Source organism: Budorcas taxicolor, chromosome 2, assembly GCF_023091745.1.
Source record: "Budorcas taxicolor isolate Tak-1 chromosome 2, Takin1.1, whole genome shotgun sequence".
In the NCBI taxonomy this organism is placed as follows: Eukaryota; Metazoa; Chordata; class Mammalia; order Artiodactyla; family Bovidae; genus Budorcas; species Budorcas taxicolor.
Window position 1 is genome coordinate 66,971,579 of NC_068911.1, and position 23,514 is coordinate 66,995,092.

A 23,514-nucleotide genomic window follows, 5' to 3' on the forward strand; every position below is an offset into this window, starting at 1 on the left:
TATTTCTTGCATTGTAGAACGTTACTTCAGGCCAGATCTGTGGCAGAAGAAGAGAGCAAGAGAGAGAATATGCGGAACACCAACCTTGCGCTTCCTTTCCTATGTTAGTCACTCAGTCCTGTCTGACTCTGTGACTCCATGGACTGTAGCCCACCAGGCTCCTCAGTCCATGGAATTCTCCAGGCAGGAGTACCGGAGTTAGCCATTCCCTTTTCCAGGGATCTTCCCAACCCAGGGATCAAACCTGGGTCTCACACATTGCAGACAAGTTCTTGACAATCTGAGTCACCAGGGAAGCCCTTCCTTTCCTGTGTTCAGAGGTAAACATCTTCGCTGTCTAGATCTCTTGAAATTTGTACTTTTACAAGTTTTTAAATGCTAATTGAATAAATAGTTGAAGTCATATCATTTAATGTTTAAATGGGATAAAATAATTGTGTTTCTACAGTTACTCATTTCATGTTTGTGATGTATGGTGGGGAATTATCTTAAATCTATTATTAAGGGAAATTTATATTGTTGCCAAAGTTTATATTTTAATGTGACTTGGTGTTGCTTAGAAATTTTGGCTATATAGTTTAAAGACCTCCAGATTACACTGGGACATGCTTAACGGCTTTACAATCTTGAAAAACTAAAACAAAAGAAAAACCAGTGCCTATTTAGTATTCCTAGTTATATGCAGGTGAATGTGTGTATAACATAGCTGATAGTAACAACTTTCTTATTATTTATCACTTACAGAGCGGTTTTTTTTGGTAAAATATTTAGTTACACATTTGCTGTCTTATGGTTATTTCAGTGCCCTATTGACATCAAGGGTTACTGATTGTTGTATTAGTAGTTCCTGACAAATAGAAATTATTTGACATGCTAAGCCATTTCTGACAGAAGATATAAAGTTTTGACAAACACGTATGGCACAGCAAGTGTCCAATTCTAAAGAGCAAAATAAATGCAAACCACCATTATGGTGAACACAAACAGCCTGAAAGCAAGTTATCAGTAAGCAAATAATTGTTGAACTGTTATGAATGGAATAGGATGTTGAAATAGGGCATGATTGGCTGATGTTACATGTGTCCTTGATTACCTTCCCTGTGCTTTTATCCTAATAAGTGACATTCTTTGTGTTCCCTTGGATGGCTAGACAGTCTGACACTGAAGAAGAATAAATATTGCATGTGGTACACATTAAGCTGTCATCCAAGACAGCATTTATAAAAAGTAACTGGAGAAATTCATAAGAAATTCTGCACTGCTACAGTTTCCTGGCTCCAGTCATAATTGTCAAAGTTCTTGACACATTCAGGTCTTCAGAAATGATTTAGGTTTACAGTGGCTTGGTGTATGAATAATTATTAAAGATTTGTGTTCCCATATTGCCTTAGGATGTTAATGTTAGTTACTCAAATGTTGTATTTTATGGTAATTTTAATTTTAAGAAGTATCTCCTTATTGGTAGTAGTGACATATCTTCCATCTTATGGTCTTCCTTAAAACGATTTTAAACAATTCATATATTTGAAAGGAAGAGCAGGAGTTTTTAAATGCTTAGTTTATCTTTAATCTGTTGGAAAATATTGCTTGCTTGTGTTTAGTACAGGCAAATAACTTTCAAAGTAAGTATTTTTGTTTTTCTTCTCCAGCAGCATTGGAAAGCCTTCAAGTGGTCCAAGTGTTTTCACGCTATTTCCAAAAAGCCAAATCACTACTTGGTGTTTTATTTAGGAGCCTGATGGGCTACAGTCCACGGGGTCACTAAAGAGTTGGACATGACTTAGCAACTAAACAACAACAACATGTTTTTAATTCACATACTTTTGTAATTTTAATATAGTTTAAGGCAGAGGAGTATTTTATTTATTCCAGTCACTATTATCTCTTAAAATTTCTTTTTGGAGGAAGATGTGTAGAAGATATAATATCATACAAAAATAAGCATATCTAAATAAAGAAATAAGTTATGAATGCATATTTAGGCAAGCATTTTTTTAAGCTCTTCTTACTTTTGCTAAACTAAAACACTTCTCCTTTTTTATCCTTTCTATGTGGTATGTCACGTAGTAACTGAAGGTTGCCAGAAGATTTTCTTTTTTATATTTCTGTAACCTGACATGTTATTCTAAGCCTTTTGAAATTGAGTAATTAGTATTCTCGTTCTATAATCTAATCAAGAATATCACTGTTCTATCAGCTGATTACTAGGAAAATGTGATTAAATATCAGAATGCTTTAGGATGCAACACAAATATGAAAATAAAACAGTGTCGAATTCTGAATTATGAGCTCTATTTTGGGGGAGGACAAGAGGTCACTCAGGATTTCTGTGACAACTATTTTGTGTTAGTTTTTAAATTGCATAATTTTAATTTGGGGTAATGTTTTGGGGGATATTGTCTTTACTTTGAAATCAAGACCATCCATTTGAATTGAAGAAACTTTTCTCCAGGTATAACACGGCTCAACTGTTACCTATAGCTTTTAACTCTCTAGGCCACTACAGAGCACAAAATATTTGCCCAACTGGTAAATTGAACTGTAAGTCCCACTGTGGGAAATTGCTTTGCTGTGCTCCAAACAGCAGTTATCTTAGTAATTGTACCTGAATTCTTTGTGGCTAATAGAGCGTAGAGTCCATTTTACAAGCTGAAAATTATTTTTCTTAAATACTTTTAATTATAAACCCCCCAAATAAAATGTGAATCAGTAAGACCATAGTGAGTGGTTAAACTGCATCATTTTTAATTGTTAGTGCAGCAGAGTGAAATTATTTTTCTTTTTAGTGTAAAACTGTACATACCAACATTTCACATTCTAAACTGGAGCTCCCGACAAGGAGCTTATCAGAGCAAATTGTCTAGTCCATCCCCTTCCTCACTCAAAACCTAATGACCCTTTATCATCATGGTTTAGATTGCTGGACACAGATGTGAGAAAATACAAGTAATCTACAGGTAACTACAGTAGCTGCACTGATGTTCTCAGAGAACTGACTGCTGGGAAGATAAAGAGCTTCCCACAGAGTCTGTGACTTTCCGGTAGCAAAGCACATCATGAGCTCATACATGAAGTTTTATTTGCTGAAGATTCACAATAAGATACATTAGAACATTCAGCAGGGACTCTTTTTAGATGAGCACAGAAATTCTGGAGGGTTATTAGTTGATGCACCATTGCAGAGCATCATGTTAAATTTTTTTAAAAGTTCGGTAATATTAATTCTTTGGACAAGCATCAAAGATTACAAACACAGTGCAGCATTAAAACTTACTGATATTTACATAATGTACTAACAGACCCTAATCTCTTTCTTTTCACAAAAGACTGAGCTTTCTTCTAGAAAGTAATTTGGTTATGATTTTTAATATGAAAGAGGAACAGCAGTCTCTCAAACTTCATACTAAATTGTATTTCAAAGAACTTGTTTGTGGCCAGGTGCTCTGCTTTTGTTAGCTGCTTAGATTATGATCAGTGAGGTAAACCCATTTATCTATTTGCATGCAGTTGAGTAATTTACCGTGAAAAGAACGATCATTTATTTTTTTGTTTTGGGTTTGGTTTTTTTTTTTTTTTTTCTGGATAAAGATACTGCACCTGTAGCTTAAGCTTTATAATTGTTGGTTTAACTATTATTTGCAGTGATCATAGTTTATACAGCTTTAGAAAAACTACAATGCAAAAAAATATTTACTTAATCTTTTTTATGTATGAAGTGTTTTGTTTTTAGTCATTGAATTTGGTTTAAGTTTACTAAATTGGGATGAATCGATATGAATTAGACTGTCTGAACTTCACGTGTGTGTTTCTTTTCAAAAATCATTTGCTCGTCGTATTTTTCTAAAGGCTAATTAATTTTGTTTCTGTAAAAACTATAACTCCTGGATTAGGAATAGTCATATTTCCTTTATATGTCAAAATGAACTACAGTCCTAAAATCATTTTTAGAAGTTACCATTTAGTAGCTGAAAGATAATGATTTTCAACAACCCATGGTGGTTAAGCAGCTGACAGACAACAAAAGGAGTAGTGAGACACTTGGCTTATTCATTATATAGTTGTATAGGGTATGTACCTAACTTATTATTTATGGAAAATATTGAAATGCCCAGAAAATTAGAGAAGATACTGCCTGAGTCTTTTAGGCTAGATTCCAAGTCGTTTTTGTTTCAAAAATATTATACTTTTAAAAATAATTCCTTGCAAGTAGAGCACCTGCCATCTTAAGTAATTAATTTAATATTAAGTTTCTAGTATAGAATGACCATGAACAAAGTAATTTCTTATCAGAAAACAGAAAAAACAAATTATCTGTGAGTAGAATTCCTATTATTCTTACAGCAATTAGCATCACTCTTTTGATATAATTGAAATATTTTATGTTGCATGGCATAGATTAATCTAAAAGAACACTGAAGAATTGTTTGAGGCTGTATTATACATTAATTCTGTTTTTAGTTTGCTCTAAGATCTAAAGAAACAACTATATTTGTTTCCATTTAGCAGCAAATAGGAAACACAGAACTCAAAATTCTACAAAGTGTATTTTCTTACCATCTTCATGTTTAAAGGGAGAGAAACCAGGGAAGCATGTGCAGTATAAGATTGTTTTGCATTTTTGTTTTTACATCACCAGATTAAGTATAATGAAACCCATCTGTGAATTGTAGGAAATACTCGTTGGTTTTTGTCAAAGACTGCAGTATGGTTTTTTCCTTTCTTTTTCTTCTGTAGTTTTTTTTTTTTTTTAATTCAACAAGATATACAGAAAATTAAAAACCTTGTCTGTTATAAAGTTTTGTTTGAGCTTTTTAAACTGAGTGATTAGCAGAAATAATGACCCTGTCAGCCTTAATCACATTAAAATGTGGTTAACATCATTTAATTTTTTCCACTTAATATGCAAAAATTTCCAGTAGATTTGCAGTGAAGGCCATTGAAATTCCATTAGAACAAGAATAAAAATTTCAGGCATCATTTATTCAGAGAAGGAATAAAGGTCTCGATTGAGAACTGCTGAATCTTTCTATTAAGAGACACTATGAATCATTACATTGAATGTACCTTACATTTCGATACACCTCTGTCCGGCTTTTCAAATGGTTGAAAGTCATGTTTGATCATTTTTCATGAGGAGAAATAAACTAGAATTGCATGATTTTATAAATATCTAAAAGATTACTGAACATTTTATTTTGTACTCCCTAAGTCTGCTCAAAGTATGAAGTTATTTGTGGCTGAAAATCAAGATAACGAAAAAATTGATTATTTTAATATGGAATAAACTACATAACCAACCCATGAAATGGACAGGTTGTGTTTTAAATAGTTAATTTGTTATATGCCAAATAAGAAATTTAAAATTAAGCACCAAATGGCACTAATTCTTTGCCAAAGTTCACAGCTTATCATTTGTGAAGCTTCCCCTGGTTTATTATACTGAATCAGTTGTGTATGGGAGAAGGCAATGGCACCCCACTCCAATACTCTTGCCTGGAAAATCCCATGGACAGAGGAGCCTGGTGGGCTGCAGTCCATGGGGTCGCTAAGAGTCGGACACAACTGAGTGTCTTCACTTTCCCTTTTCACTTTCATGCATTGGAGAAGGAAATGGCAACCCACTCCAGTGTTCTTGCCTGGAGAATCCCAGGGACAGGGAAGCCTGGTGAGCTGCTGTCTATGGGGTCGCATAGTCGGACACGACTGAAGCGACTTAGCAGCAGCAGCAGCAGCAGCAGCAGCTGTGTATGAATTACAATTGAAGCACATTCTATGGTTTCTAGTACTGTTTGTCCTTTTATGATCATTTTTTATATCTATTTGTTGTGATGTAGTAGGAAAAGCTTAGTTTTATTTTCAGCAATTAAGAAATACCTACCATTATACTTTCCTTGCTATGTTTGCATTTACCAGTATCCTGTAAAATGTATATCGTGTGGAATGTTTCCTCCCCATATTAATAAAAAGAAAAAAAGAAAGAAAAAAAGGCCGTTACTGTATATACCTGATAAGCAGAAATGGCTTTCTGGAACCATTCCTATCTTTCGGGTAATTAGGTAATTATACAGTGTTGTGGGTTTTTTTTTTTTTTTTTTAATTTGTATTTTGTTCCCAAACCATTTGAACCCATTATATAATTATTCTGTGTGTACTTTGTAGTAAAAATACCATTGGAGAGTTTATCAGGGAAAGTGTTCCATGCATGTGCTCCTCACAATGTATAAATTTCTCCATCCTGGCATGTTTCTGTGTCTGTGGAAACCTAAAAACACTTAATTGTCTACGCCTCCTTTCTCCCTCCATGATTGGCTCCTCGGGGCTAAGAAACCCCTTCTTCCCTGACTGCCTTGTCTAGAATAATCCCCAGGCTCCCCTGTGTTCACAGCATCTTGTGTATTTGCTTCTGAGCGTTTATCACAAGTTATATAATCTCACTATTTGCCTCTCTTTCTGTCCCATAAGCATTTACATTCCCATGGGAATGAGAATCATGCCTGCTTTGTTTATTCTATATCTCCAGTGCCTGGCACCAGACTCGGTAAATTTTGTTGATTGAATGGCTAGCTGGATGAAATCAATTAACTTTATCCCTTATGTTTCAACTCTGACTTTTAGTCTTCATTAATAGCAATATGTAGATCACTTGAAGTCTGTCTGTTCCGGTTAGATATATCAAAGGTTTAGAGCACAGGTAGATAGATGTCTCTGCCAGGAGGCAGTAGATGATTTCAGAAAGTAAATATTTTCAGCTTTGAGGCCCACACAGTCTCTGTTAGCAGCTCCTCACCCTTGCAAAGGCAGCTATAGACAGTATGTAAGCAAATGGGCATGGCATTTGCCAATAGCATTTCATTTGTGGACACTTACATTTGAGCTTCATATAATCTCACCGCCACGGAATAGGCTTCCTCTGTTGCTGCTGTTGTTGTGTTCTAGAAATAACTTCAAAATGTAAAAACCCTTTTCAACCTGTGGCATTACAAAAATGTGCAGTGATTTGCTGATCCCTGTTCTGTGTACTTAGCCAGAGACTTAGCCTTTAGGTTTTGCATATGATTATATATCCTCACTCATCTACTGAAGTAGTTCCTCCTTCCTTTCCTGCATCATCAGTTTTTCCTTCCCAAGTGGATATTTCCCATCAGCATATAGGCATGCTGTCATTTCTCCAGTCTTAAGAACAACAACTTATTTTGACCCCACTTGCCTTTCACATTGCAGCCCATTCTCTCCTTGCTCTGAAAAGTTATATATAAGCAGTAAACGAACCTAAATATCTAAGATACCTATCATTTTCTCCTTTCAAAAGAAAAAAGTTGTATGGTTGTATTTTTTGTGTTAACTTTGTTTGCAGATTTTATTTAAAAGAAAACTAAATAATAAGACGCCATTGGGAGGCAGGGTGGGAAAGAAGAGATATATAAAATAACAGATGGGAGGAAGGCTCCATTCTGTGTACCTTTCTCGTTCTGTCTCTTTCTGAATAAACTGCTTAGAAACTTCATGACATTCTCTTTCCTGGCTTTTGGGAGACAAACGTATCAGCCTTCCAGTTGTAATCTCTTCCTGTTTACTAATTTCCTCTCTGCCTGCCATAGGTCTTCCTTAGCAATTAGTAATTGAGTGATTCTTGTTAATTTTTTCACTTGCCCTCTGCACTCATGCCTTCAACTCTCACCGGTATGCTGCTGCTGCTGCTAAGTCGCTTCAGTCATGTCTGACTCTGTGTGACCCCATAGACGGCAGCCCACGAGGCTCCCCTGTCCCTGGGATTCTCCAGGCAAGAACGCTGGAGTGGGTTGCCATTTCCTTCTCCAATGCATGAAAGTGAAAAGTGAAAGGGAAGTTGCTCAGTCGTGTCCGACTCCTAGCGACCCCATGGACTGCAGCCCACCAGGCTCCTCTGTCCATGGGATTTTCCAGGCAAGAGTGCTGGAGTAGGGTGCCATTCCCTTCTCCGAACTGGTATGCTAGTGGTTCTCAAAGTTTAAAGTGCACCAGAATCCTCTGGAGTGTTTATTAAAACACAGATTTCTGTCTTTACTGCCACAGTTTCTGATTCATTAGGTTGAGGATGGGGCCTGAGAATTGTCAAGTCCAACAAATTCCTAGGTACTGCTGGCACATAGGTGTGTTACTTTGAGATGTACTGCTCTCTGCAAATGATATGCAAATCTGTAGCCTTAATTTTCCTCTTAGCCCTTTTCAAGTTTCATTATTCCAGACTGGAATCTCCATTTGGCTCTTCCATTATCATTATGAAGCTTAATCTGTGTAAAACTAAACTCCTTATTTTCTCCTATAATACAACTGTGGTAGAAACTACTTTCAAGCTTTTTTATCGTTGTTAGTACTACTGGCTCTCTTTGAATCTTTTAAGCTCATTTCTTCAAATCATGTTAACATGTGTTCTTTCATACATCTGATTCAGTTCATCACTAAGTTACATCTTTTTTCTTCTAAATCTGGCCCTTGTTCTTTCCTCTTCCACTACACTGCTTATCAACCCAGACCAAAGCCATATCAATTCATTTTAAAGTTGGGTAACAGCCTGCTAGCTTATCATCCTTAACTTTGTAGGTTGTTTTCCTATAAACGTTGTTTGCTTTAAACATACTCACTGACATTTTCTCAATCGATGATCCTTCTCTGAAACAGGAGAGTATCTTCACAATTTGGGATAGGCAAAGATCCGTTGGATGAAATACAAAATTTTAAAAAAGGCTAATATATGCAGAGTATATCATGAGAAATGCTGGACTGGAAGAAAAACAAGCTGGAATCAAGATTGCTGGGAGAAATATCAATAACCTCAGATATGCAGATAATACCACCCTTATGGCAGAAAGTGAAGAGGAACTAAGAAGCCTCTTGATGAAAGTGAAAGAGGAGAGTGAAAAAGTTGGCTTAAAGCTCAACACTCAGAAAATGAAGATCATGGCATCCAGTCCCATCACTTCATGGGAAATAGATGGGGAAACAGTGGAAACAGTGTCAGACTTTATTTTGGGGGGCTCCAAAATCACTGCAGATGGTGATTGCAGCCATGAATTAAAAGATGCTTACTTCTTGGAAGAAAAGTTATGACCAACCTAGATAGCATATTCAAAGCAGAGACATTACTTTGCCGACTAAGGTCCGTCTAGTCAAGGCTATGGTTTTTCCTGTGGTCATGTATGGATGTGAGAGTTGGACTGTGAAGAAGGCTGAGCACCGAAGAATTGATGCTTTTGAACTGTGGTGTTGGAGAAGACTCTTGAGAGTCCCTTAGACTGCAAGGAGATCTAACCAGTCCATCCTAAAGGAGATCAGCCCTGGGATTTCTTTGGGAGGAATGATGCTAAAGCTGAAACTCCGGTACTTTGGCCACCTCATGCCAAGAGTTGACTCATTGGAAAAGTCTCTGATGCTGGGAGGGATTGGGGGCAAGAGGAGAAGGGAACGACAGAGGATGAGATGGCTGGATGGCATCACTGACTCAATGGACATGAATCTGAGTGAACTCCGGGAATTGGTGATGGACAGGGAGGCCTGGCATGCTGCAATTCATGGGGTCGCAAAGAGTTGGACACAACTGAGCAACTGAACTGACTGAACATAAAACAATTTCATTATAATGAATAACTTCTGTTCACCAAAAAACACTATTAAGAAAATGAATAGATTAGCCACAAACTGGAAAAATATATTCATTATACATATATCTGACTAAGGACTTATATCCAGAATATATTTTTAAATTTCTACAAAAGAATAGTATAAAGGCCAGTAACCTAATTTGAAGGATGGGCAAAAGACTTATACATACACTTCAGAAAAGAAGATACATGAATAAACATGAAAAGGTACTCAGCATCTCTTAAGTCATCATGGAAAGACAGTTTAAAACCACAGTAAGATATGATTTCATAATCACTGAAATGGCTAAAATTAAAGTAACTAAGAACACCAAATGTGGACAAGGAAGGAGAACAGGAATTGTTGTATCACCTTGGAAAATTGGCCATTTATTTTAAGTAGACATCTACCCTCTGACCCAGTGATTCCAACTTTTAATATTTATCTAAAATAAATGAAAACATACATACATATGTTGTAAATATTGTTTCACAAAATAATAACAGCTTTATTCATAATGGCCCCAAACTGGAAGCAACTCACATTAGTAGAAAAACAGATAAATAAATTGTGACATATTTATATGATGGAAATCATACATCTCACCAATAAAATATATAGATCAGCATGGAGAGGCAGTGGGGATTGACTGGGAAAGGTCATAAGGGAACTTTCTGGGGACATTGAAAGTATTGTCTGTTTGAGGGTGGTGGTTACATATGTATATAAAATTCTCAAAATTCATTGAATCAAAGATTTAAGACCTGTACATTTAATTTTTATTAATCATATTGCATCAAAAAATAATTTTAATAAAATCAAAAAATCTTGTTCCCCTGACAAGTATATCCAAATATATGTTAAAATACCTGAAAAGATCAATAGGCTGACTTGATAAAGTTGTGTGAAAATGATGACAATGTTTATCTCGTTTATCCTACCAACCCAGCACTTCGCTAAATATTCTTTATGCTGTATATTTCATGCCCATAACTTAAATATCTTCTCACTGGAAGTTTGTCCCTCCTATCCTTGGGTCTGTTTTACTCAATCTCCAGCAAAGACTCTCCCCTCTAGCAACCACCAGTTTGTTCTCTGTATCTGAGTCTGTTTTCATTTTGTTTTTTAGATTCCACATATAACTGAGATCATAGGGATTTGTCTTTCTCTGACTTATTTCTGTTAGAATAATAATACCTTCTAGGTCTATCCACGTTGTCACAACGGCAAGATTTCGTTCTTCTTTATGACTGAATGCCACTTCAGTGGGGAGGTGCAGGGGGAGGATGATCTTTATCCATTCATCCATCAGTGGGCACAGGTTGCTTCCATGTCTTGGCTATTGTAAATAATGCTATAGTGAGCATAGGGGTGCATGTATCTTTTCAAATTAGTCCTTTTTTTCTTTGGTATGTACCTACAAATGGAATTAATGGATCATATAGTAGTGTTATTTTAACTTTCTGAGGAACCTTCATACTTTCTCTATAGTGGCTGTACCACTTTGCATTCCCACCAACAGTGCCCAAGTGTTCCCTTCTCTCTCCATCCTTACTAACAAATGTTATTTGTTGTCTTTCTAATGATAGCCATTCTGACAGATCTGAGGTGATATGTCACTGTGGTTTTGATTTGCATTTCCCTGATTGTTAGTGATATTGGACATCGTTTCAAGTGTCTTTTGACCTTTTGTTTTGTTTTGGTTTTCTGCAGGAGTGTCTATTCAGGTTATTTGTCCATTTTAAAATCACATTTTTTTTTTTGATGTTGAGTTGTATGAGTCCTTTATATAATTTGGATATTAACTCTTCAGTTATCCAGATCCCACACTGTTGTTTTCTGTTGAGATTATTTGACTTGTGTGTGTGTGTGAGTAAGGTACAATGAATATCCTTGTAGCCATCCAAGAAAGTACATTTTCCTTAACCCCGGCCAATACTGGATGTTAGTCTTGCTTTAATCGTTTCTCATTTAATAGCCCTAAAGTGGTATATTATTTTAATTTTATTTACCTGATTATGATATAAAGATAGGTTAACTTTAATGGCTTTTAGACTAATTATTAGAGAAAAAATATATCTACACTAGGAACATAATTAAACATGGGCTTAAGTCAGTTGTATAGAATTTGATATCTCATTTATAGTTATTATTTTGGTGTATTCTGAGAGCAGAAATCTTATTTAAAGTAAGAGAAACTATTCAAGAGTATAGTTTAATATGTCATTAATAAAATTACTTTTGGAAATTTCTTTTCAAGTGAATTTAGCTAAAACAGTATATAAATATAGCCAGCAATGTGTAAAGGTGATAGAGTAAAACCTTTGAACTGAGCATGCAAGCAAAGGAATAAAGGTTTTATTAATTTTGTGTCTCCCAGTATGGCCAGGGAAGAGGAAGTAAGACATTGCTTTTCATACTCAGAGACAAGTAACAAATGGTGCCTAGACTGTGACTGCTTTGATTAATATTGGTTTAGAAATTATAGCAAAGTGAAATATACTTCCTGCTGGTTCACTTCAAATCTGTTTTTCTTTTAATATATTTGCACCTTAGGTAAATTTTTGCCCTTCTTGGAAACTGCCAGAGTATCACTCAGCAGCAATTTAATGAGTAGCAAATCTTTCCATTTTCCTTTACCACAGGTAGGACAGTTTAAGGAGAAAATAAGAAAGAAAAGAAATCCCTATAAATAAAGTTTGAAGTGGTTAGTGCTAGACCTGTCTTCTCAGATAAATTTGACTAATAGCCAGATCACAGATAAACATACAACACACTTCTTTTTAAGAAATTGTGTTCTCAACATTGAGGTGTTCAAAAGAGGCAAAGCCATTCTTCGCTTTATTAATACTAGATAGCATATGTTGATCACTTACCTTGTATCAGCATGCTAAGCATCTTATATGCACTTTCTCATTTAATCTTCACAGCAATTCTGTGATGTAGATGCTATTATTATCTCTCATTTATTGATGAGAAAACTGAGACTTTACAAAGATTCCATGACATGGCTAGGATAATCTCCTCTGTCTGGCTTCAGTACTCTGTAACCATATTCTATACTGCCTCTTTTGGCAAAGAGATTATGTGTGAGTATCCTTTAATTATAGGATTCCTTTCATTAAAATAAATTAACTTTTGTGCCTTATTTACAAAAGCTCATTTTACATATAATGTCTTTTCAATAGAATAATGGACTCCAATGTATTATTACTTGCTAGTACAAACTATAAGCTATGAAACCAACTACAAATTTTGATAGATGTGATTCTACTCCGACATTTCCTAGTTATCCCTTTTCTTGTATAAACATAGTCTACTAAAGCCAGTTGGCACTTTAAGACTATGCATACCAAATTATGTTGAAATAGATATTTCTATAACAGAATAATCTTCTTTCAGAAGCAGTGCAACTACTGAAGCTTGCATTAAGAACCTGTGTCTTTTTAAGTGTTTCTTGCTTCTCCACTGTCCCCAAATCACTGTTCTCCAAAAATACACAAACGGTGACCTTTCTCTTTTTTATGATGACTGTGTACCTTGGGTTTGTATCCTTCTGTGTCGGCTCCGTTATGCAGTCCGTGTGTATCCCACATGATGAATAGACTGAGGATTTGGATCATGAGGGAATGGACTCCTTTGTTAGAATATGGAAGCCCCCTCCAGAGGATGAACCCACTCCAGTGTTCCTGCCTAGAGAATCCCAGGGACGAGGGACCCTGCTGGGCTTCCGTCTGTGGGGTCGCACAGAGTCGGACACGACTGAAGCAACTTAGCAGCAGCAGCAGCAGCAAGCAAGAAGCATCCATATGGGAAAGGAAGTCTGTGCAGATTGATTCTGACATACATACCCATACTGATCTTTCCCTTCGGGGTTTCTTTCTTTCTTACTCACTTTCTTACTGTCATGAACAAAAACCCCGTTCCTTTTCTGCTTTTCCTGTTTTTATTTTTTAAGTTACATAATTGAAAAGACCACTAAATGTATTGGTTTCTTTTCCTAAAATTCTCTATTTTAATGAGGCCAAAATCTTGCTTTATCAAGATTGTTTATCTTCTCCTCTTTATCATGCCTGTGGTACATTGCACAATGCTTATCATTCTCTTTTTAAATTATGCATTTATCTGTTTTTCCTTCCCCATCCCTTACACCCCCCCTTTTCAAAGTTAATTGTTCAAGGTTTAACATAATGCTTATCAGTACACTTAGTTACTTAATGTATATGTTTATAATCATTGTGCTTGCATTCTTTCCAGTTACTTTTCTATCTATAAAAAGTTGGTTAGGCAAGACTTCTTCCCAGAAATACAGACCCAGTTTTTTAAAGAACCATCATTCTTTATTTCCAGGAAATCTAACATTTTTTCAAAATTTTGTATTAAACCCACACACTGATAGGAGACAGCTAAGATTGGGGACTAACCTTTGAAGGCCTCCTGTGTTCCAAGCACTTTAAATACATCAGCCTGTGAGGATATATTATTTGTGTTGTTAGTGATTAAACTGAGATTCAGGAAGCTTAAATAGCTTTCCCAGAATCTTATAGCTAGTATGTGATTAAACTAGCATTTGAATTGGTACTTATTCCAAAATCTCTGCTTTTTCTATTGATCCCTTCTATTTCTACAGGAAAGTTAGATATTATAGGATCAAAATGTGCAAAGTATTAGCATTTTTGTCTTTTATGTTTAAATTCTCAGTTTAACTTTGGGTTTTTTATTTTTCAGATAATTAATATGCACAAAAGTTTCCTTTTTAAAGTGGGTTTTAGTATATCCACAATTTGCCACCATCAACGGTAGTTTCAAACATTTTCATCACCCCAGAAAGAAGCTCTTTGCCCATTAATATTCACTCCCCATTGCCTTCTCTGCCTAGGCCCAGGCAACCACTAATCTACTTTCTGTGTCTTTGAATTTGTCCATTGAGGATATTTCATATAAATTGAATCATACGAATGTAGCCTTTTGTCTGTGGCTTCTTTTATTTAGTATAATGTTTTTTAAGGTTCATCCATGTTGTAGCATGTATCACTACTTCATTTCTTTTTATGACTGAATTACTTTCCACTGTATGGATATAGCAATTATTGTCCATCTTTTTATGTTTTTAACCATCCTAGTGGATATAGAGGACTTCCCTAGTGGCTCAGACGGTAAAGCTTCTGCCTACAATGTGGGAGACCTGGGTTCAATCCCTGGGTCGGGAAGATCCCCTGGAGAAGGAAATGGCAACCCACTCCAGTACTCTTGCTTGGAAAATCCCATGGACGGAGGAGCCTGGTAGGCTATAGTCCATGGGGTCGCAAAGAGTGACACAGCTGAGTGACTTCACTTCACTTCAGTGGGTATAGAATGATGTCCCATTTTGGTTTTGATTTGTACATTTCTCTGATGATTAGTGATATTAAACATCTTTTCATATACATGTTGGCCATTTGTATACCTTTGGGAGAAATGTCTGTTCAAATCCTTTGCCCATTTAAAATTGAGTTTCTTTTTATTACTGAGTGGTAAGTTTTCATTATTATTTAGTGGTGCTTGTTTATTCAAGTATATATTTGATATATAATATTGTATTGGTTTCAGGTATACGGCAAAGTAATTCAGTTATATATTTTTTCAGATTATTTTCCATTGTAGTTTATTATAAGATATTGAATATAGTTCCTTGCGTAAATGCTTGTTGCACAGCTGGGGGTGAGGTAGAGTGGGGTTAGTAGTTCAAGCCACAGATTTACCTAGGGAATGAAAATCCACTATATTGTGATTTTTTTTTTCCTATCATAAGTGGTGCTGGAAATATTGCAGTGAACAAAATATTTTTAAAAATTCCTTGCCCTAATAAACAGTGGCTGACTTTATTTTTCTGGGCTCCAAAATCACTGCAGATGGTGATTGCAGCCATGAAATTAAAAGATGCTTGCTTACTCCTTGGAAGGAAAGCTATGACCAACCTAGACAGCATATTGAAAAGCAGAGACATTACTTTGTCAACAAAGGTCCATCTAGTTAAGGCTATGGTTTTTCCAGTGGTCATGTATGGATGTGAGAGTTGGACTACAAAGAAAGCTGAGCGCCGAAGAATTGATGCTTTTGAAGTGTGGTGTTGGAGAAGACTCTTGAGAGTCCCTTGGACTGCAAGGAGATCCAACCAGTCCATCCTAAAGGAGATCAGTCCTGGGTGTTCATTGGAAGGTCTGATGTTGAAGCTGAAACTCCAATACTTTGGCTACATGATGCGAAGAGCTGACTCATTTGAAAAGACCCTGATGGTTGGAAAGATTGAGGGCAGGAGGAGAAGGGAATGACAGAGGATGAGATGGTTGGATGGCATCACCAATTCAATGGACATGGGTTTGGGTGGACTCCAAGAGTTGGTGATGGACAGGGAGGCCTGGCATGCTGCAGTTCATGGGGTCGCAAAGAGTCGGACACGACTGAGCGACTGAACTGAACTGAATAAGTGAGTAAGTGGGTTTACCAGTGGGGCGTCCCACGTGGCACTGGTGGTAAAGAATCCGCCTGCCAATGCAGGAGACACAAGAGACCCAGGTTCAATGCCTGGGTCGGGAAGATCACCTGGAGTAGGGAATGAAATAATGAGTGGAAGACAATAAACACTAAGAACATAATAAGTGCTATGAAGAAAAATAAGTCAAAGTGAGGAAACAGAGTGACAGAAAACGGAAAAGGAGAGCTTTCTCCTTTTTTTAAGATGGTAGAAAATAACATTTAAGCAAAAATTTGAAGTTCTTTAAGATTTCAGCATTTGTATGCACTTTCTGGCATATGGCATAAAATGATAGAGTTTGCAGTCTTAAAAGGATCACTTAATCAATGAACTTTAGAGTTGTTGAAAACAACAGAACTCTTTCTCCTGATGAACTCTGATATAAAAATCCAACATGGCAGAATGATGCAGCTCTGGTTGAACTGCAAAAGTGGAGAGTTTCAAACCTCCCTTTTGTTCCTCTTTTTCTCTTTCCACGGTTTCTCCTCCTAGCACCTTGAAAGTTCCTGTAGGGAACCCAGAACCATTTGAAAACTACTCAGCATTTTGCAGGTGCATAAACTAAAGCTAAGAGAACTTAAATACTACCTATAGTCCCTCAGCTAATTATTTTCGAAACACTTTCCACTTTGTTATCCATTCAGAAAATGTTTGAACGTTCACTTTATGCCAGTGCTGTGCTAGTAGAGTTCTGTAGATATATCAGGGAACAAAGACAAGTGCCTGACCTCACAAAGTTTTTATTATACTGGGAAGAGATAACCACCCCCCCCCACCCCCCGCCAAATAAGCAGTTTATAACATAGGATGGAGTGTGGTAATAACATCTATCTATATGGACGCTCGGGGAAAGCTCTACAGTAGCTGCTATTCTAAAAAATAAGTTAGAGTTAGACCATTTAAGAGGAGCTGCATTCATATATTCAAATGAAGAGAACCCTAAAATGTGATCAGAGTCAGTATCAGGATGCTACAAATAACGAAGGCAGTCCCAACATGTAATAGTTAAACCCAGGGTAGTTTGTCTCCAGGTTTGGTTAATTCAGTGTTCCTGTGATAGTTTTAAGAACAAGGGTTTTTCTCATCTTTCCTTACATCCATTCTTTTGGTCAAAGTATAGCTGTTAGAATTCCAGAGATAAAATCCAGACATAGTGTCCAGCAGAGACACTCTTCTTTACCCTTTTTAAGAGCTAAAGGAGCCTTTCAGAATCTTCTTGAAGCCTGTAGCAAGCTTCCTCTCATGCCCTATTGACCAGAACTGGTTCACATGGCAACTCTCAGTCAAGTTGCCAGCTGGAGAATGGGATTACTATAATTTATTCAAAGTAATTAGGATTCATCCTTAAGTTTTCTACTATTTATTCATTGCAACATTTGTGTGTGTGTGTGTGTGTACACAAATGTGTATATGTACAAATGCCACTTTTAATACAGTGACTACTAAAATGAACAGAGTTTTCCAGACAGTGGTTCTGTGAGATCCTCATAGGGAACAATTTGTGGTAGTATCCCTTTTACTCGATATGAATTCACATTTCACAGAGTCCTCTTTGCTGGGCTCATTTCTTATAATTTGAATCTAGATCCCAAAGTGAACTTCCAGGTATTGAGGCTTACTAGAATAAGAGAGACATAATTATGTCTTATAAAGAAACTGTTGACCATAGTAATTCTGTTCAGTTATTTTTACCCTGAATCTAAAACGTCTTTGATACTGCAGGGGTGTCAGAGCAAACATTTTCCTTATACTTTCTGAAATTCTGGTAAGTTTTTTCTCTTTTAGTTTTGAGCCTGGGAGATGTAAGCAGGAATTTTTCTATTATTCTCACTCCTCTCATGTCAATGGGATAGGTAGTCAACATCTGCTTAGTTATCAGTTGGTCTGCAGAATTCTTGCAGACATTTTCATGTTTTCACTTAAAGTGCTTTTATTTTCAGAGTCCTTTAATTCAGTGCTTCTGAAAGTTTAGTGTGCATGTGAAATACCTGAGGATCTTACTAAAATGCAAATTCTGAGATTCTTCATTTCTAAAAAGCACCCAGGTGATGAGACCACACTCTGTGGAGCAGAGTTTAATTGTTGTCCTGCACAGTTCCGTCAAGTCAGAGAAGAACATTGAAACCTGAAGTCAGTTACATAGGTAACAGATGGGGATCTCTTTTAGAAGAGGGATTAGATTTCCAAGACTAATAATTAGATTAGAAGTTTTTGGTATTACTTCTTTCTAGCTCTTTTTTTTCCCTTTGACTTCCTTAATAACCTCACTCTAGTAACTTTATTCAGACAAAATTTTGAAGGGTTGGGAACTTTGAATGTTCTAGAGCTAATTATTTGATCTTGAATGAATATTGTTTATGGGGTATATGTTTGTTTCTTTTAGAATGCTGCAAATGAGCATTAATTTGCAGGGAACATGTTTGGAAAATGGAAAAGAAAAATGTGATTTTCTTAAAGTCATTATTTGGGACTGTGAGCAGTTTTAATAAAAATGAAAGGAAACTTGCAAGGAAGAAGACTAGACACAAGCTCAGTGTTTATCAGTGCCCCCTGGATTTATGGTATATCTATACTTTGGAAAATTCTTTAAGAGATGGGAATACCAGACCACCTGACCTGCCTCCTGAGAAATCTGTATGCAGGTCAAGAAGCAACAGTTAGAACTGGACATGGAACAACAGACTGGTTCCAAATAGGAAAAGGAGTACGTCAAGGCTGTAGATTGTCACCCTTCTTATTTAACTTCTATGCAGAGTACATCATGAGAAACGCTGGGCTGGAGGAAGCGCAAGCTGGAATCAAGATTGTCGGGAGAAATATCAGTAACCTCAGATATGCAGATGACACCACCCTTATGGCAGAAAGTGAAGAAGAACTAAAGAACCTCTTGATGAAAGTGAAAGAGGAGAGTGAAAAAGTTGGCTTAAAGCTCAACATTTAGAAAACGAAGATCATGGCATCTGGTCCCATCACTTCATGGCAAATAGATGTGGAAACAGTGGCTGACTTTATTTTTCTGGGCTCCAAAATGACTGCAGATGATGACTGCAGCCATGAAATTAAAAGACGCTTACTCCTTGGAAGAAAGGTTATGACCAACCTAGACAGCATATTAAAAAGCAGAAACATTACTTTGCCAGCTAAGGTCCGTCTAGTCAAGGCTATGGTTTTTCCAGTGGTCATGTATGGATGTGAGAGTTGGACTACAAAGAAAGCTGAGTGCCAAAGAAGTGATGCTTTTGAAGTGTGGTGTTGGAGAAGACTCTTGAGAGTCCCTTGGACTGCAAGGAGATCCAACCAGTCCATCCTAAAGGAGATCAGTCCTGGGTGTTCATTGGAAGGATTGATGTTGAAGCTGAAGCTCCAATACTTTGGCTACCTGATGTGAAGAGCTGACTCATTTGAAAAGACCCTGATGCTGGGAAAGATTGAGGGCAGGAGGAGAAGGGAACGACAGAGGATGAGATGGTTGGATGGCATCACTGATTCAATGGACATGGGTTTGGGTGGACTCCGGGAGTTGGTGATGGACAGGGAGGCCTGGCGTGCTGCAGTTCATGGGGTCGCAAAGAGTCAGACACAATTGAGCAACTGAACTGAACTGAACTTGGCTTTAGTGCTAAATTGTGGCATCTTTAAAGGATTTTTAGAAAATCAGAATTTGAATAGCTGGGCATAGTTGAATGGCTGGATGGACATGAAGTGTAGAAAAGAATTAAAATTCATATTCAAGTATATCAGAGAAAAGTATTTCAGGAGTTTAAGTTGCAAAAATTTAGTTTTATGCAGAATATCAAATAGTACCACTGAGGTGGACTCAGCCACTATAAGAAGCTCCTTTCTTGTTTTTAGTATATAGAAACATCAGAGGATATAACCAGGAAAGATAGTATTTTTGATGATGTGGTAGTTTTAGAACATGGCAGGACTTGAAAGCAAGAAAAGGGGTTCTCAAGGTGTCAGAAACAAAGAGGAAACTCTTTTGATAGTAGAAAGTGAACTCAACAGTGTATGGCCCTCAGGGAAAATACCTCATATGGCTTAGAGGCCTTAGTGTCCATATAGGAATAAGACTCAAGGCACACGCTACAGGTGCCAGAACTGCACACTCGTAAAACCTAGAAAGAGCTGTCCTTTCCTCACCAGACACTAGAAACCTGCACCCCCAGCTCCCACCCTTTTATAAAAGGGAAGAAACTGTTATTCTCAGGAAACTAGAGACTGGGCCTCACTGTGTACATTACCAATAACCTAGTGCAGAAACTCAGCCTACAAATGATCCAGAGACCCAAATCCTCCATAGGTCTTTCCCTAGAAGGAAAAAACCCCACAAAACTATGTCATAGATATATGTCAGCAACCCAGGGGTTTGATCACAGGTTCTCTTGGAACAAAACAACTCCTGCCAAATGATCACACATCCAAGAATAACAGCACATACACAGGAGCCACCTGTTTTGAGAGATTAGAAGATGGCATGTTAAAGGGAGTCAGGCAGAGTTACACACAAGAAACTAGCAGTAATTAGAACAGTCTGAAAGAAACCTTCAATTAATCTTTTAAAAATATTGTAGGGAATGAGAATTCATTAAACAAGAATAAAATGTTACCAAAAAAGAACAGGTAGATTTCAGAGACAGGCAAATGTAATTTTTAGAAATAAAATTTGTATCTGGGAAGAGAAATACAAACCATGTGAATTAACCCAAGGAAAATCAAATTATAAAATCTGAAATTTCATGACTGGGTAAGAAGGTCACATTATAAAACCAAAAATAAATTTGAGACATAATCTTTTAGAAATCTAAAGCTAGCTTAATACTAAAGACCTCATTTTGCCAAAGACTCCACCATATCAAAACCTGCCAGTGAATTTCAAAGCATAACCCTTTAGCCTTAGAATTGATTGTCCCTGCTTAGTCCGCTTGCTGTAGAATCATTAGTAGGAAGAAAAGTACCACTAATGGCAGTTCTTTTTTCCATTTGTCACTCATAAAACTTTGGGAAAATCAGTGTGGGTCTGACTCCTTATTGGTAATCTGCAGCTTTGTGCAATAATCTATTTATATAAATTTATAAAATGAATGTTGTGGAAGTCTTTACAGTTTAAACTCCTTGGGAGTGTACTGTCTTTACTGTTTCTTCTCCCCTCCTATAATTTGGTATTCTATGACAATATCATTATTATTTTGGTTACTATTAGATAGTTTTCTTTAGACATTTGCTAACATTTGTGTATGGAGATTACTCTTCAGTCACTTTGACAGAATGTATTGTACTTGAAATTGTTTTTCTTGTAGTGGTCCTGAGTGCAACTTTGATTTTCCATATTCCCTCATGTGCCATAGCTCACATTTTTGAGATGAGTTTGGGGTACGGTTTGTAGCAACAGAATAGATAGCTTTCTGCAAAAAGGTAACTGGTCCCAATGGGGTTCAAACTTGTGATCTTGGCCTCATTATCACACTTTTGTAACCTTCAGACTTAATAGATATATTATATGTATTTTAGTCTATAATCTTGAAATCAAGTCATATTTTTAATTACTCAAGGTTTATTTCAGATATGTAATTAAAAATTACTTTGGGGCATTTCTCACTTTTGTTTGATAGTAAAAGTAATGAAAGTAAAGCAGACAGCCAAAGAACCTAACTCACTTTTCATCTTCCCTGTGTTTTCTATGACAGGGAAAGTCACAAAAGTGAAGCTTGCAGGCAAAGACCTAACTCACTTTACGGAGAGTGCCACGGTACCTTTTTCTTTCAGTGAGGCTATAGCAGGTCTGATGTCAGTCACTTTAGAGACCTTTAGACCTCAGTGCTCATTTATTGCTAAAATGTACCAGCTCTGCTTCTGCATTATGAAGATCATCTGTCAACACTTTGAGATATGCTCCTTTGTTATTAAGCTTGTGATGCTCTACACTGTCAGGTTTTTTGCCAATTATAGTTAAGGTACAATAGTGTATTCACCAGATCAGAGTCTCACATTGGCGGTAGAGGAATGATTTGTAAGTCTTTATTCATCTGAATTGTACAATGGAACACCTGAGGAATGCAAATAATCCCTCTGAGGAATCTGCAGGAAAGGCTGTTAAAATGACAGGGTAAAACTATTGTTATTCTGAATTGATATTTTAGCCAAAGTCATTATTTCTTATCTTGTTGTCTCATAACTGTTCTAGTTTTATTAGCTATGTTGACCATATTTTTGAAATAAAATGTATATGATATTTTTGTTTTCTTTTGCATGGGCTTGTTTTATTTTCATTGAATCTATATTTGGTATGTTATTTTTCCTTTTTTTATTAGATTTCTGATTTTGGCTTGCGGTTACTAAACCATCAATGACAAATTTTAAAATACAGTTTTGTTTGAATAGTGTAAGTCTATAAAATAAGTTAGAATCTCATAATGTTCTTTCCTTCATAATTTTGGATAAGAAAACAACTAGTTTGGATTTCTTCTTTTAAAGGACATATATTTGATCCCAAAATACATCTTAGGGATTGGTCCATTATTATTACAAAGATAAAAAATCACTGATAATTTTTTTTTTTTGGCCACACCATGCAGCATGTGGGATCTTAGTTCCCCAACCAGAGATTGAACTTGTGCCCCTTGCAGTGAAAGCATGGAATCTTAACCACTGGACCACCAGGGAGGTCCCCATTGATAAATATTAAATAAATAAATTATAGGTTAGCCTCATATAGCAAACATGTATAAACTATTGTGTGAATTTTTCATTCCTTTATCCCATTCTACTCAGTAGTCCATGTTCTTAATTTTCTGATAACTCTGATCCCTGCTGTTTTGTTTGATGGTGAGTGTTACGGTTTAGTTCTTGTGTTTCTTATCCACTATAGTGACATTTTACATTGTCTTTTTTTAAGGATTTCTGCCTCAATTTTCTACCATGAGAGTTAATTAAAGCCTTGGTCTAAATATGGGAGACAAGTATAAGTGATATACATTGAACTGTGAAATCTATACCCATTTCCATACCAAGCTCTATCCCAGAATCATAGGCATATCTGCTGTGATTATCTGAGAATAAAAAATATTAATAGTAATTGCTGTTAATATTTGTTTATGATATGCCAAGCTTTGCTTTTCTAGGTTCTTTACCTACAGTATAATGTGTACTCTTACTATTTCTGTGAATAAGGAAGCAAGTTTAGAAAGGTTTAGAAACCTGCCCAAGAGTAAAAGCTAGCATATGGTAGGTTCAGAACCTAGTTAATATACTCACTACACTGATTTTATTTATGCTCTAACTGCCACTTTGCTAAACTGCTCCATGCTTACAAAATTCTGTAAAGCAATTATCCTTCAATAAAAAAATATATTAAAAATAAAAATAATTCCATGCATGGGAAG

At 36.4% G+C, this 23,514-nt stretch overlaps 1 protein-coding gene across 1 annotated transcript in view; it reads left to right on the plus strand.

Moving 5' to 3' along the window:
* The window catches only part of OLA1 (Obg like ATPase 1), a 163,720-nt gene that overhangs the window by 132,541 nt on the left and 7,665 nt on the right, over positions 1 to 23,514 (plus strand). The gene's annotated exons all lie outside the window — the stretch shown is intronic.